A 15,146-nucleotide genomic window follows, 5' to 3' on the forward strand; every position below is an offset into this window, starting at 1 on the left:
TCATGGGGTATTAAAAGTGAAGCATTGTGAATACATTCCGGGTGCACTGTATAATAGAATTATTATAAAAAAATACATATTATCATCGGCAGGTACATGAATATCACATCTATTTTACATCTATTTTGTACAGTAAGGCCTGCCATAATTACGCAGTTTTAGCTGAAAATTACCATATCAGTAATTGAGGTAATGTATTTTTCTTTCTTGTAAATTTACGGCATGAATTTTTATGTTCTCTTTCTAATTTAGTTATATCTGTTTTTTATTTCAGTTTTACAAGCATAAAACTCAGTTGAAAGTATATACTGATGTTATAAACCAGGTATCTGCTTTAAAGTCATGTATAAAAGTGGAAAATTAATTAATTAATTCAGTCATTCATTTTCTTTTCCGTTTATCCAATAAGGGTCGGGGGGGGGGGGGGGGGGGGGGGGGGGGCGCAAGGCACGGCAAGGCGCAAGGCACACAGTAACACCCTGGACGTGACGCCAGTCCATCGCAGGGCAGACACACACACATACACACACCCATTCACCTATAGGGCAATTCAGTGTCTCCAATTAACCTGACTGCTTGTTTTTGGACTGTGGGAGGAAACCGGAGCTCCCGGAGGAAACCCACGCAGACACGGAGAGAACATGCAAACTCTGCACAGAAAGGACCCGGGCCACCCCACCTGGGAATTGAACCCAGGACCTTCTTGCTGTGAGGAGACAGTGCTACCCACTAAGCCACTGTGCAGCCCAAAAGTGGAAAATTGATAAATTTTAAAATTAATAAATGTAAAAATTATTAAAATAATTAAAATTAAATTTAATGCAATACAACGTATTTGACAAGGTTGAAGAAAGACACATAAAAAGTGGTGCCAAAAAAATATATAGGGTCACAGTTAAGTTGATACAGTTGTTGATGAACCAACGACTTCCACAATTACCTTATTTATTACCATGAGGATACATTTTGTGTCCCTCTGTGCGTCTCTACTTGCTGCTGATTATTTATGTCTGATTATGTTTATAAAACGGCTATCTAGCTCCAGCAGATACGACTGCAAAAATGCCAAACAGCTGCTTTCTTTCTCCATCTCTTCATCTCTTAGTTTACATATCTTTCAGCAGTGCAGGAACCTGAGAATAATTAGACTGTCAGGGTTGGGTTACAAGCCTTTGTCATTGTGCCTTATGGTACATGCTGGCCACGCCAATGTGCACACACACACACACACACACACACACACACACACAGAATAGCAAAACGGAAACACTTTCAGTATACAATCCTTATCCTTTGTGATCTATGTGGTGATGAATATGTGGAAAAGAAATGTACTGTATTACACACAGAGGTAGTAAATGTATTATTATTAGTACTGAGGTACATTTAGCTTTTCTTACTAACAACAAAAATGTATTAACCAAAATACTACAATATAATAAGCTTTACTGAATGAAAAAAGGCTTAGCTTAGCCAATGTGGCACTAATGTAGAACAGTTACATGAAGTAAACATAATGCATGGAGTGTGTGTGTGTGTGTTGGATCTAGGTATGAAAGTTGAAAGTAGTATTACAATAAAAGAAGTACATATAGTGCAAATGACACCTTTTATTATTCTAGTTCATCTAAGTTTATTTAATCACATCCTCAGGAACCCCAACAGTTACAACAGGACAAATGGTTCCACAAAAAAAAAAGAAAGGGCACCACAATCATCCTGTGATCCTACACCACACACAAAATGTGTGTTCAGGTACACACATCATGTTTTATGTCTATTTCAATAATGTTTGCAGTTAATATTAATGTTAAATTAAGCTTTGTTATTTAAGAAGGGCAGGTGGATTTTTGCTATACACAGTGTGGGTGCATGTTAGTTTATAAGATGGGTTAAGATTTTTTAAGAGTTATTATGAGAAACTGTTAGAGTAGTTAGACACTGTGGAAGATATTTTACAAGTGTTTGCATTTTAAGTTCACTTTAAATGTTTATAGTTAATTAAAGTTTGAAAAAAAGGTACAATCTTTTTTGCTCTTTGATGGATTGAGGGGGTCTGGATATCTTTGGAAAACATGTCAGCCATAAGTGTCCAGATCATCTTAAAACTACTAAGAACCTAGGACACACACAATCACAAAAATATATCACTGCAAGGCTTCAACCATCACAAAGCACTCTTTTGAGAAATGTTCATCTCATCATAAGAAAGTGAGAGTGTGTGTCAGTTTCCACTCTGGTCAAATCAAACAAGCTTGATCACCTCTTATTATCATTAATCTCATTTACATCTACAGTAATTAACAATTAAAAGCTAAAAAGCTGACAAAAAACATTGTCAGAAAGGTTAACTTGAGTTATCAACTGTTTAATTATAATAAACAGTGACAGTTCATCTATCAACAACACCAACAACTAACTCACAGCAGGATTAGCACACCAATGACTTCCTGTAACACTTCTTTTCCACGAATAATCTTATCCTATATGACAGCAGTAATAAACACCAGACCCAAGTCTTTTTATTTTCATAGCTTTCTAGTCTGGGAAAATGCTTAACCCTACATTTTCCGCAGAGCACTTTTATGAGCTGGATTATATTTCGCTTTGGCAAAACATTTATCATTTAATCGCAGCACCTGCGTCTGCTATTCGCCACATTAGCCAAGAGAATAATGACATAGGGCACATTTAGCAGAAACTCACATGCAGAGCGATTTAAAGTTCCACAGACAAACCGACTTTGATAATTTAATCCTTTAAAAAAAAAAAAAAAAAAAAAAAAAAAAAAAAACACAGTCAGGGGGTGAAGTGACCCATGCAAATTAGGACAATCCTTTCAGGATACACGCAAAATCAATCAAGCTGAATCAAACACTGAGGCTCTGTCCTCAAGATGTCAGGTTAAACAAACTTCAACTCTGGGATGAAGCCCAAACAATCAATCAATACGCACTGTTTCTGATCTTGCTTTGCAGGTTTGTGCTGGTCAAAGCAAAACCACTTAATGCAGTACAAAAACATGGTAATAACTATAAAAATTATGCACACTATTATATCTATTAAGATATCTGCAGATATCTGATTATTTATGTAGTTGTGAAAGCAGCATATTTCAGTAACTACAACTGGAGTAGAGCCATTCTGCGATTGTCAGACATCCAATTAAGCTAGCTGGATACTAGCCCAGTAATAATTTTTATTGAGAAACTTTACTGAGTTCATTCTCTGATTGTTATTGTATTTCTGTAGCTGTGCATAGTGAGGAAACACAGCTCGCTTAAGCCAGTCTACATTCTAACAAAGTTATTTATAGTTCTTATAAAGCACTAGGAAGTGTGTATAACAAGTAGTTCTACAATTACTGACTGTAGTCCATCTGTCTCTCTACATACCTTTTTAACCTGCTTTCACCCTGTTCTCCAATGGTCAGGACCCCCACAGGACCACTACAGAGCAGGTATTATTTAGGTGGTTGATCATTCTCAGCACTGCAGTGCTGACACTGACATGGTGGTGGTGTGTTAGTGTGTGTTGTGCTGGTATGAGTGGATAAGACACAGCAGTGCTGCTGACATTTTTAAAAACCTCACTGTCACTGCTGGACTGAGAATAGTCCACCAACCAAAATATCCAGCCAACAGCGCCCTGTGGGCAGCATCCTATGACCACTAATAAAGGTCTAGAAGATGACCTACTCAAACAGCAGCAATAGATGAGCGATCGTCTCTGACTTTACATCTACAAGGTAGACCAACCAGGTAGGAGTATCTAATACAGTGGACAGTGAGTGGACACGGTATTTAAAAACTCCAGCAGCGCTGCTGTGTCTGATCCACTCATACCAACACAACACACCCTAACACACCACCACCATGTCAGTGTCACTGCAGTGCTGAGAATGATCCACCACCTAAATAATACCTGCTCTGTAGTGGTCCTGTGGGGGTCCTGACCATTGAAGAACAGAGTAAAAGCACGCTAAAAAGGTATGTAGAGAAATAGATGGACTACAGTCAGTAATTGTAGAACTACAAAGTGCTTCTATATGGTAAGTAGAGCTGATAAAATGGACAGTGAGTGTAGAAACTAGGAGGTGGTTTTAATGTTATGGCTGATCAGTGTAAGTTAAAATACTGTATAACAAAATGTTACTAGTGGAGTTTGTTGATGGATTTCAACTACATGGTTTAGATCTTGGATTATTGACCTTCAACTTAGCTAGGTAAAGCCTGAAAGCCTGCATTTCAATGATTTAGACCACTTACCTGGTAAACAAAATAGTTTTCTAAGCTCCTTAGGGTTACCAAAAATTACTTTCTATTTTAGTGTAAGCATGTGCACTGTAGCTCAAAAGCTCTCATCTTATTCATCAGAAAGAATTTCCAGTATAATGCATTTCCCTGCACAATAAGATCCAACATCTTATATTCACACTCCAGCTGGCTGCCCCATTAAGTCCACAAATGGGAAATACCCAGAGTTCTGCTAAAATAGCACAATAACTTGAAATCCTGGATTTTAATACCAGCAAGACTTTTTAAAGGATATTAGTATGCAGTAAAAAATGAAAATTCACTCATTCGAGCTCAACAACAGCTGTCAGGGTCTTTTGGATAATTTCTGCAGAAACGTTTGCTTTGGGAATGAAAAAAAAACATCTTAAAATTACTTAAAGTGCTCAGTTACTCCCCAAAGCTAAAAGAATTAAGCATGTGTATGTATAGGGCAGTGTGTATGACAGTTGTAGTCTAGTGGTTAAGGTGCTGAACTAGTAATCAAAAGGTTGCTGGTTCAAGCCCCACCACCTTTAGCAAGGCTCTTAACCCTCAATAGCTGAGACTGGATACTGTCACAGCGCTGTTAACCGCCATTGAAAAAAGTGTCTCCTTAATGCTGAAAATGTATAAAACCACAAACCCTAATTCTAATTTGTTAATTCTCTTAAATCTTTATTTATTAGACAAAAGTCAGTAAAATATTTCTAAGTTTTTACTGATCAACTTTACTGTATTTTATAAACGCATATTAAATTTCATGCGTGCGACACACTCAATAATTCAGAAGTGAATATTGTCAAAGGGGGCGTCCTCAGTCTGAGCTGGGAAGTGAAAGCAAGGTTACACTTAAATTGTGTGAAAAGGGGAAACATTATTTAATAGGAATAAAATAAAAACACATGTGCATCCATGTTGTTTAAAATCCAGTGACTAACTTTTAGGTTTTAATAAAAAAAAACGTGTGCACGCCTTTTATGAATATAAAAATTAATGTAAAAATAACAACATTAAAAAGCAAGGATTGGCCTGTTGTTCAGATAGGGGTGGGATATTAAAGCCGGATAGGGTCGCTCTCATAACTAATGCAATTACGACCTCTGCTGGCTGACTGATGGCGCCTGCACAGAGACGGGAAAAGGGTGCTGTCAGGGTGTGTCTCTCCATACACAAGTCTGATCCGCATTGCACTCGTCAAGTGTAGGTGACAAAACGCATACATCTGCTGCCCACGTGTTGGAGGGGGCGTGGGTTAGCTTCGCTCTCCTCAATCAGAGGGGGGAATTGGCATTGGTGGAGAGGAAGAATGATGCATTCGGGCAATTGGACGCACTAAAAGGGAGAAAAATGCGAAAACATATGAAAAAAAGATGTCAGCTTTTTTTCCTCAGTAGCATTTCACTCTGATTGCCTCAAAATAAAGTGTATAAAAAAGTGAGATTCCAGCATGGTCTATATACTGTACATGAGACTTAGTTCCATAAGGCAAAAAAAACACACTGCGCTTATTCAATAAATCACTCAGAGAATAGCTGAATTATGTGTAGTTTTTATGCTACCAACTGTAGCTCATTAGTTACCTAGTAGCCCATGTGACTCTAATGTGTTCTAGTGGTGGGAATAATTCATCATGTGAATGAAGATCAGTGGTTACAAGCTGCAGCGTTAAAATAAATGATCAGTTTATGAAAATATAAACACAAGTGCATTAAAGCTCAGTTGTATGTAATTAACAATGAGAAAGGATAAAAAAGACACCAGGACTAGGATATCTTTGAGAGAACTGAATCAAACAGTAAGTTTATTTTTGAAACGGTGTTAAACATAACCGTTTTTTAGAAAAGGTGTGAGAGACTTAAATACGTTTCAGATAGGGTTGGGCGGTATGACGATATTACCGTATACCGCGGTATTCAAAAATGGTGACGGTATTCAAAAATGGTGACGGTATATTTTAAATGTGAAGCGCCGAATTTCTGCTTCAGGTTTACCTTGAAAACTGAGACTTTAGGACATGCGCGCATCCACAGTAAGGGAGGGGTGGGAGGGGTAGGCGGTTGGAGCTCGCCGATTGGCTGTGGGGTGCTTACTGGTGATAACACAGAGAGACGAGTGAAGAGCCACACTGGCTAGCGTTAGCTGTGAGCTAACAAGCAGAAACTGAAAAACGGCTCGTCTTTTAATTTTTCAAAATCAACATTTTTTATCAGTTCAACCGGAAATGAACACAAGCGCGTGCATGCGCGGACATGTACTTATTTACTAAATATATCTTCAGTGTAAATCGAGCACAAGTGTTGAGAAAAAGGAGCAAACAGTAATAATAACGTTACGCCCAATCCGCTGTTCTGACTCTTGTCTGCCATAGATTTTCCTGCCTATGTAAGAACTATTTTTTCCTAAATAAAAGCGCTATATTAAGAAAAAAGAACGTCTCACCTGTCGTGTAATGTGAATTATAAAATATGTTGTCTGGCCTATTAAGAAAGTGAAGTGCACTATAGGGCGTAGGGAGCGAGTGTGTAGGGAATAGATCGGATTTGTACCGTTTCTGTGCTCGTGTTTTGCACTGAGCTTGTGTGACATGTAAAGTAGCGTTCTCGTTAACCACTCAAATGTTTGGACTTTGAATTATTTTAACATTACTTTACATCACCGTCATCGCAACATGAACATTTACATTCATATTTTTTGTTACGGTATAGAACTTAATTCTGGATTACAGGCATAACTAATCGTACACGTTCATACACTTTTAAGAAATATCTGTAACTATAAACTAAGCAGTTAACTTTTGAAATATATTGAAGTGTGTAGCCTGCTATTATTCTGTTTTGTGTGGGCAGAGAGAGATTACAATGCCAAAATGTTATGTGTTAATGTTTGTGTTAAAGTGTAATTGATACACATGCATTTATACTTATGCGTATTTATTATAGATCAGACAAGATAAGCAATGTTTGACGTTCAGATTGTTAAATCTTTTTATAATAAAACATTGAAATATTGTAATTATTGTAATTACACTCAAGTAATTGAGTGTAATTACATTCCCCCCCCCCCCCCCCCCCCCCGGTAATACCGTATACCGCTGTATTTCCTGAAGACGGTATGACGGTATGAAAATCGGCAATATCGCCCAACCCTAATTTCAGACTTTATTTTTCAGTAGTAATATAATTAGAACTCACAGCTGACCCAAGAAGATTAAAGTAGAAGTGATAAAATAAAAATAAATACATTTAAGATATTAATGGTAAGCACAAAACAGTCCATGGACAGCTGTGCCATGCAAAAAATCACAATGAGCTCTCAGACCAAGCAGAAGAGAAGCCAGAGATCGACCAAAAAGAGTTGCAGAACAACCTGAAGGCAGCAAGAACAACAGAAAACAGTAAGCCAGTGGTTTCCAGAACAGGGGTGCAGAGCTATTGTGGGCACTGCTAGCATAAGATGGACAAGTTTGTGAGAGCTACACAGTAAAAAATTAAGACTACAAAAAAGGGGCTCTGTAGACATTTTGGAAACCACTAGAAGCAGAAAGATGTAGAAAAATTGAGAATGTAGACAAATCACTAGTCAAAAAAATGTATATATATATATATATATATATATATATATATATATATATATATATATACTATATATATATATATATATATATATATATATATATATATATATACTATATATACTGTATATACACAGTGGGGGAAATAAGTATTTGATCCCCTGCTGATTTTGTAAGTTTACCCCCTTACAAAGACTTACAAAAGTTATAAATTAATTTGTATTTAATTAAGGGAAATAAGTATTTGATCCCCTACCAACCAGCAAGAATTCTGACCCCCACAGACCGGTTATGTGCCCATGAGGCACACAAATTAGTCCTGTCCCTGTATAAAAGACTCCTGTCACAGAATCAGTTTCTTCCGTTCAAATCTCTCGACCACCATGGGCAAGACCAAAGAGCTATCAAAGGACGTCAGTGACAAGATTGTAGACCTGCACAAGGCTGGATTGGGCTACAAGACCATCAGCAAGAAGCTTGGTGAGAAAGAGACCACTGTTGGTGCGATAATTCGAAAATGGAAGAAATACAAGATCACAGTAAATCACCCTCACTCAGCTCCATGCAAGATCTCACCTGGTGGGGTAAGAATGATTCTGAGAAAGGTGAGGTCAGTCCAGAATTACACGGGAGGAGCTTGTCAATGATCTCAAGGGAGCTGGGAGCACAGTCACCAAGAAAACCATTAGTAACACACTTCGCCGTAATGGATTGAGATCCTGCAGTGCCCGCAAAGTCCCTTTGCTCAAGAAGGCTCATGTACAGACCCGTCTGAAGTTTGCCAATGAACACCTGAATGATTCAGAGAAAGCTTGGCAGAATGTGATATGGTCAGATGAGACCAAAATTGAGCTCTTTGGCATCAACTCCACTCGCCGTGTTTGGAGGCAGAGAAATGCCCAGTGGGGATGTGTTCTTGGGGTCATATCCAGCATTTCTCTGCTCCCAGCTCCCTTGAGATCATTGACAAGCTCCTCCCATGTAATTCTGGACTGACCTCACCTTTCTCAGAATCATTCTTACCCCACCAGGTGAGATCTTGCATGGAGCTCCAGAGTGAGGGTGATTGACTGTGATCTTGTATTTCTTCCATTTTCGAATTATCACACCAACAGTGGTCTCTTTCTCACCAAGCTTCTTGCTGATGGTCTTGTAGCCCAATCCAGCCTTGTGCAGGTCTACAATCTTGTCCCTGACTTCCTTTGATAGCTCTTTGTTCTTGCCCATGGTGGTCGAGAGATTTGAACGGAAGAAACTGATTCTGTGACAGGAGTCTTTTATACAGGGACAGGACTAATTTGTGTGCCTCATGGGCACATAACTGGTCTGTGGGGGTCAGAATTCTTGCTGGTTGGTAGGGGATCAAATACTTATTTCCCTTAATTAAATACAAATTAATTTATAACTTTTATTTAATGTTTTTTTTCTGGATTTGTTGTTGATATTCTGTCTCTCTCTGTTAAAATAAACCTTCCATAAAAATTATAGACTGTTCAAGTCTTTGTAAGGGGGTAAACTTACAAAATCAGCAGGGGATCAAATACTTATTTCCCCCACTGCATATACATATATATATATATATATATATATATATATATACAGTGGGGTCAAAAAGTATTTAGTCAACCACTGATTGTGCAAGTTCTCCTACTTAGAAAGTTGAGAGAGGTCTGTAATTTTCATCATAGGTACACTTCAACTATGAGAGACAAGATGAGAAAAAAAATCCAGGAAATCACATTGTAGGATTTTTAAAGAATTTATTTGTAAATTATGGTGGAAAATAAGTATTTGGTCAATAACAAAAGTTCAACTCAATACTTTGTAACATAACCTTTGTTGGCAATGACAGAGGTCAAACGTTTCCTGTAAGTCTTCACCAGGTTTGCACACACTGTAGCTGGTATTTTGGCCCATTCCTCCATGCAGATCTCCTCTAGAGCAGTGATGTTTTGGGGCTGTTGCTGGGCAACACGGACTTCACAAATTTTCTATGGGGTTGAGGTCTGGAGACTGGCTAGGCCACTCCAGGACCTTGAAATGCTTTTTACGGAGCCACTCCTTTGTTGCCCGAGCAGTGTGTTTGGGATTATTGTCATGCTGGAAGACCCAGCCACGTTCCATCTTCAATGCTCTCACTGATGGAAGGAGGTTTTGGCTTAAAATCTCACGATACATGGCCCCGTTCATTCTTCCCTTAACACGGATCAGTCATCCTGTCCCCTTTGCAGAAAAACAGCCCCAAAGCATGATGTTTTCACCCCCATGCTTCACAGTAGGTATGATGTGCAACTCAGCATTCTTCTTCCTCCAAACACGAAGAGTTGAGTTTTTACCAAAAAGTTCCATTTTGGTTTCATCTGACCACATGATATTCTCCCAATCCTCTTCTGGATCATCCATATGCTCTCTGGCAAAATTCAGACGGGCCTGGACATGTACTGGCTTAAGCAGGGGGACACGCCTGGCACTGCAGGATTTGAGTCCCTCTCGGCGTAGTGTGTTACTGATGGTAGCCTTGTTACTTTGGTCCCAGCTCTCTGCAGGTCATTCATCAGGTCCCTCCGTGTAGTTCTGGGATTTTTGCTCACCGTTCTCATGATCATTTTGACCCCACGGGATTGAGGGAGATTATCAATGGTCTTGTATGTCTTCCATTTTCATACAATTGCTCCCACAGTTGATTTATTCACACCAACCTGCTTGCCTATTGTAGATTCACTCTTCCCAGCCTGGTGCAGGTCTACAATTTTCTTCCTTGTGTCCGTCAACAGCTCTTGGCCATGGTTGACTGTTTGAGGCTGTGGACAGGTGTCTTTTATACAGATAACGATGTCAAACAGGTGCCATTAATACAGGTAACGAGTGGAGGACAGAAGAGCTTCTCAAAAAAGAAGTTACAGGTCTGTGAGAGCCAGAAATCTTGCTTGTTTGTTATTGACCAAATACTTATTTTCCACCATAATTTACAAATAAATTCTTTAAAAATCCTACAATGTGATTTCCTGGATTTTTTTTTTTCATTTTGTTTCTCATAGTTGAAGTGTACCTATGATGAAAATTACAGACCTCTCTCATCTTTCTAAGTAGGAGAACCTGCACAATCAGTAGCTGACTAAATACTTTTTGGCCCCACTGTGTGTGTAATATATATATATATATATATATATATATATATATATATATATATATATATATATATATATATATATATATATACATATATATATACATATATACTTACCCTATAGAAGCACTTTGTAGTTCTACAATTACCGACTGTAGTCCATCTGTTTCTCTACATACTTTTTTAGCCCTTTTCCATACTGTTCTTCAATGGTCAGGACCGCCACAGGACCACCACAGAGCAGGTATTATTTGGGTGGTGGATGATGATTCTCAGCACTGCCGTGATACTGACATGGTGGTGGTGTGTTAGTGTATGTTGTGCTGGTATGAGTGGATCAGACACAGTAGCTCTGCTGGAGTTTTTAAATACTGTGTCCACTCACTGTCCACTTTATTAGACACTCCTACCTAGTTGGTCCATCTTGTAGATGTAAAGTCAGAGACAATCGCTTATCTATTGCTGTTGTTTGAATTGGTCATTTTTGAGATCTTCATCAGTAGTCACAGGATGCTGCCCACAGTCAGTAATTGTAAAACTACTTAGTGCTTTTATATGGTAAGTGGAGCTGATAAAATGTACAGTGTGTGTAGAAACAAGGGAGGTGGTTTAAATGTCATGGCTGATCAGTGTAACACCATACCAAGAGTGAAGGATGGATCACATGCATCATTACTTGGACCTTTTTTTCTGACACTACTTAAAAGGAAGCTGAATCTAAAAAGAAAGCATTTTAATAAGACAATGAACACAGACATAAAGACAAAATAAATCAAGACTGATATTTCCTGATTCATGCTCAATAATCCAGATACACAATACCACAACGTTGAATCAGTTTATCTGGACACAAAGCTTGGTGTGGAGAAACGTTTAGTGATCCAGGTGACATCCTCAGTCTGAGCTTGTGATAAATCCCCCAACTTTATCAAGACTGATATCTAAACAAGAAGGCACTTGCATATCCTAGCTAATCACTTGACTTAAATTCTATTATTTTACAAATGGAATTAATAGATAAAATAAACCATAATGTTGCAATGATAATCATTTTGCCACAATGTTATTAGCCACACGTTACCCAACAAAATGAGGTAAAAGTGCACTTGAGGAGCTCTGACCTCACTGACCAACAGTGATATAATACAGTACTGGTTCTGTTGCAAGTATTCATTTCACTTGCTCATGCCAGCGCACTAAACCACACTCCGCTGCACTAAGCCCTGTAAACCTCCACTGTCAGTGTGCCAAAAGTTTGAGAGACAGCCACTTTCTTCTGAACCCTGACAGACTGACTGAGTGAAGCTACAGTTACGGTTTGTTTGCGGTTCATCCCTCAAAGTTTTGACTTGTGTGAGCAACTGTGAGGGCAACGAGAGAATCCGGTCGACAAGAGAAGCTGAGAAAACAGTCTGCACTGCAAGTGTTGAGTTACAGGGATAAATGTTTTAATCTTTTTTTCTATTTATTAATTTTTCCTCTTTTCACCCAATCGGGTTGTATCCAACTGCAACTTTGCTCCCACTGATACTGCCCCGACCTTCAACCGAGAATGACCCCCTTTACCAGGCGTGCGGCCATCGACCACTTCTTTTCACTGGATAAGTCACACATTGCCTTCTTTAGTTTTTTGGAATAGGATGTCCAATAAACACATATAATAGACAGGTGTCCATATACTTTTGGCCATATAGTGTATTACTGTCCATGTTTATGTGGAATGCTACTCATATACATTTGGCGATGTACTGTAGTATACTGTACTTTGCAGTACTAACAATGAGGTCATCCTGGCAAGCGTGAGAACATTCTGGTCATTAATCTCAGCCTGAAAGTCAAACAACTCCCAAAACACAGCATGTGTAATCATTACTGAAGCGACTACAAGTAATCATTAATTAGCTGTTTTTTTTAAACTAACTCCTGCATTATGTGGGAAACATGAGCTGCTTTATTGTTTAATCCTGTGTCACGGTCCTTCACTGAAACACTCAGGTAAAGCCTGTCATCCATGTCAGCTTCACTCAGGTGAAGACCAGTGACGATGCCAATGCTGATTACACGGCCTTGATGTACACATCAACCATCACGGACAAAACTGAACAGAGGACACACATTAGACAGACAGAAAAACAAGTCCTACTTCCATCAGTCTATCAGTATTGTGGCTCCTGATGGTCTGCAAGGATTACTTGACAAGTAATTTAGACATAAATAAAAGCTTTAGACACAATTGTGGCAAGTAGAGGTTTGAGGGCAATTAAAGCCTTCTGCAGAGATTATGTAATTTAGAAACATAATAATAATAATACTAATGTCATAGTCATTAATCTCTAATTAATCGATAATTTGTGCATGAACAGTTTATTTCTTTCTCAAGAACACTATCAAGCCAGCACACAATTAAAGACACTCAGATACACTAATTATTATTATTATGCCCCTTTTCCATTGAATGGTATAGGGATACAAATTTTAGCAATTTCTTTTAACTGATAAGCAACAAGCTTATAGCGTCCCGATACATATAAACACCTGACAGAATTTTAAGTCTTTATACTTAATTTAATGACAAATCTAAAAAAAGTTTACCGTAGTGAATGAGCATATGTAGAACAAAAATGTTGGCATTTAATAAAGTGCTAGAAATATAATTATGTAAATGTTATTACTGTTAATGAATAGTACTGTTAATGAATAGTACTGTTAATGAAGTTCTAGTACTGTTAATGAATGATGTAAATTCTAGTTCTTTTAATGAATAGTACTGTTAATGAAGTTCTAGTACTGTTAATGAATAGTACTGTTAATGAAGTACTAGTATTGTTAATGAATGATGTAAATTATAGTACTGTTAATAAATATTACTGTTAATGAATGATGTAAATTCTAGTACTGTTAATGAATAGTACTGTTAATGAATGATGTAAATTCTAGTACTGTTAATGAATAGTACTGTTAATGAATGATGTAAATTCTAGTACTGTTAATGAATAGTACTGTTAATGAAGTTCTAGTACTGTTAATGAATGATGTAAATTCTAGTACTGTTAATTAATGATGTAAATTCTAGTACTGTTATAATATACTGTTAATAATACTGTTGCTCTCAGCTTTTATAAGTAATGCGTGATTATTAATTACACATAGACAGCATATCAGTACAGGAAGCATTGTTTACAGCATGTGCTAATGAGCCTTTGTCAAAAGATGATTACACGTCTGAAGCTGAACAGGAAGTGACAGACCGACATGTCAGCATGAGGTGTCACCCCAATAAAGCCTGCATGTCATCACTGCTTAATAAAGCAAATGTCAAATGACAAGTGCCAGCCAAGCAGCTTAAGCTGTTTTACCCCCCTTACCAAATCATCCTGCCAACTGTGTGCATTTACACCACAGGAGGAGGAGTGCAGCACTTTCTGCTCATGGTGTTAGGTCCTGTATTACGGCCAAATCACAGCCGGTTTTTGCATGTGAAATTTTGCCTTTGCCTGTTTAGCAAGAGGAACTTCCAGTGCAAATAAAAGTAGCCGAAGAAACTGGTAAGGCTGGTACAGGTAAGGTTTGGTACAGGTTCAAATGTCACACTATTTAATGACAAACGTTGGTTAAAACTTCAGACATCTGCCGTGTTGACGGCTGAAGAGGTAGTGCTTTACGCCAGTGGTTCTTTACCAGGTGGCTGCGGTCCACTAGTACCCTTTTCCACCGACGCGGAACGGAGCCGGTTCTGGTTCACAAACTTGATTTCTAATCTAATCTTTCTAATCTGGCACCACAGAATACTTGACCGTGACGCCATCGGTGGGCGTGTCAAAATGAAGAGGTTTGGGTGCTTTTACATGAGAAGCTGTAAAACCGCTGTGCTGTTGTCTTGTATGAAGCTTAATGCTGCACTTCCAACTTTTAAAGTTCACCTGACTAAATTTTGATCCAGTTTGCTGCTGATATTTTCAAAGCGCCTCAAAAGAGATGAACTGTGTGATATGACGTGGTAAAAGCGACCCGGACAGTACGAACAACGCTTAACGTGAAAAATAAAGAGTAACGTGGCTTGTTGTACTAAAACAATGACCGATGAATTTCGGCAATACAAAGCATCCAATTGCCTGATTGCATCATGCTTCCTCTTCACCAATGCCGATCCCTGCTCTGATTGAGGAGAACA

General features: G+C 38.3%; 1 protein-coding gene across 10 annotated transcripts in view; it reads right to left on the reverse strand.

Moving 5' to 3' along the window:
- ppfibp2b (PPFIA binding protein 2b) overlaps positions 1-15,146 on the reverse strand; it is a 106,940-nt gene that overhangs the window by 84,893 nt on the left and 6,901 nt on the right. The window lies entirely within an intron of this gene.

The sequence above is a fragment of the Trichomycterus rosablanca genome, chromosome 8, assembly GCF_030014385.1.
Source record: "Trichomycterus rosablanca isolate fTriRos1 chromosome 8, fTriRos1.hap1, whole genome shotgun sequence".
In the NCBI taxonomy this organism is placed as follows: Eukaryota; Metazoa; Chordata; class Actinopteri; order Siluriformes; family Trichomycteridae; genus Trichomycterus; species Trichomycterus rosablanca.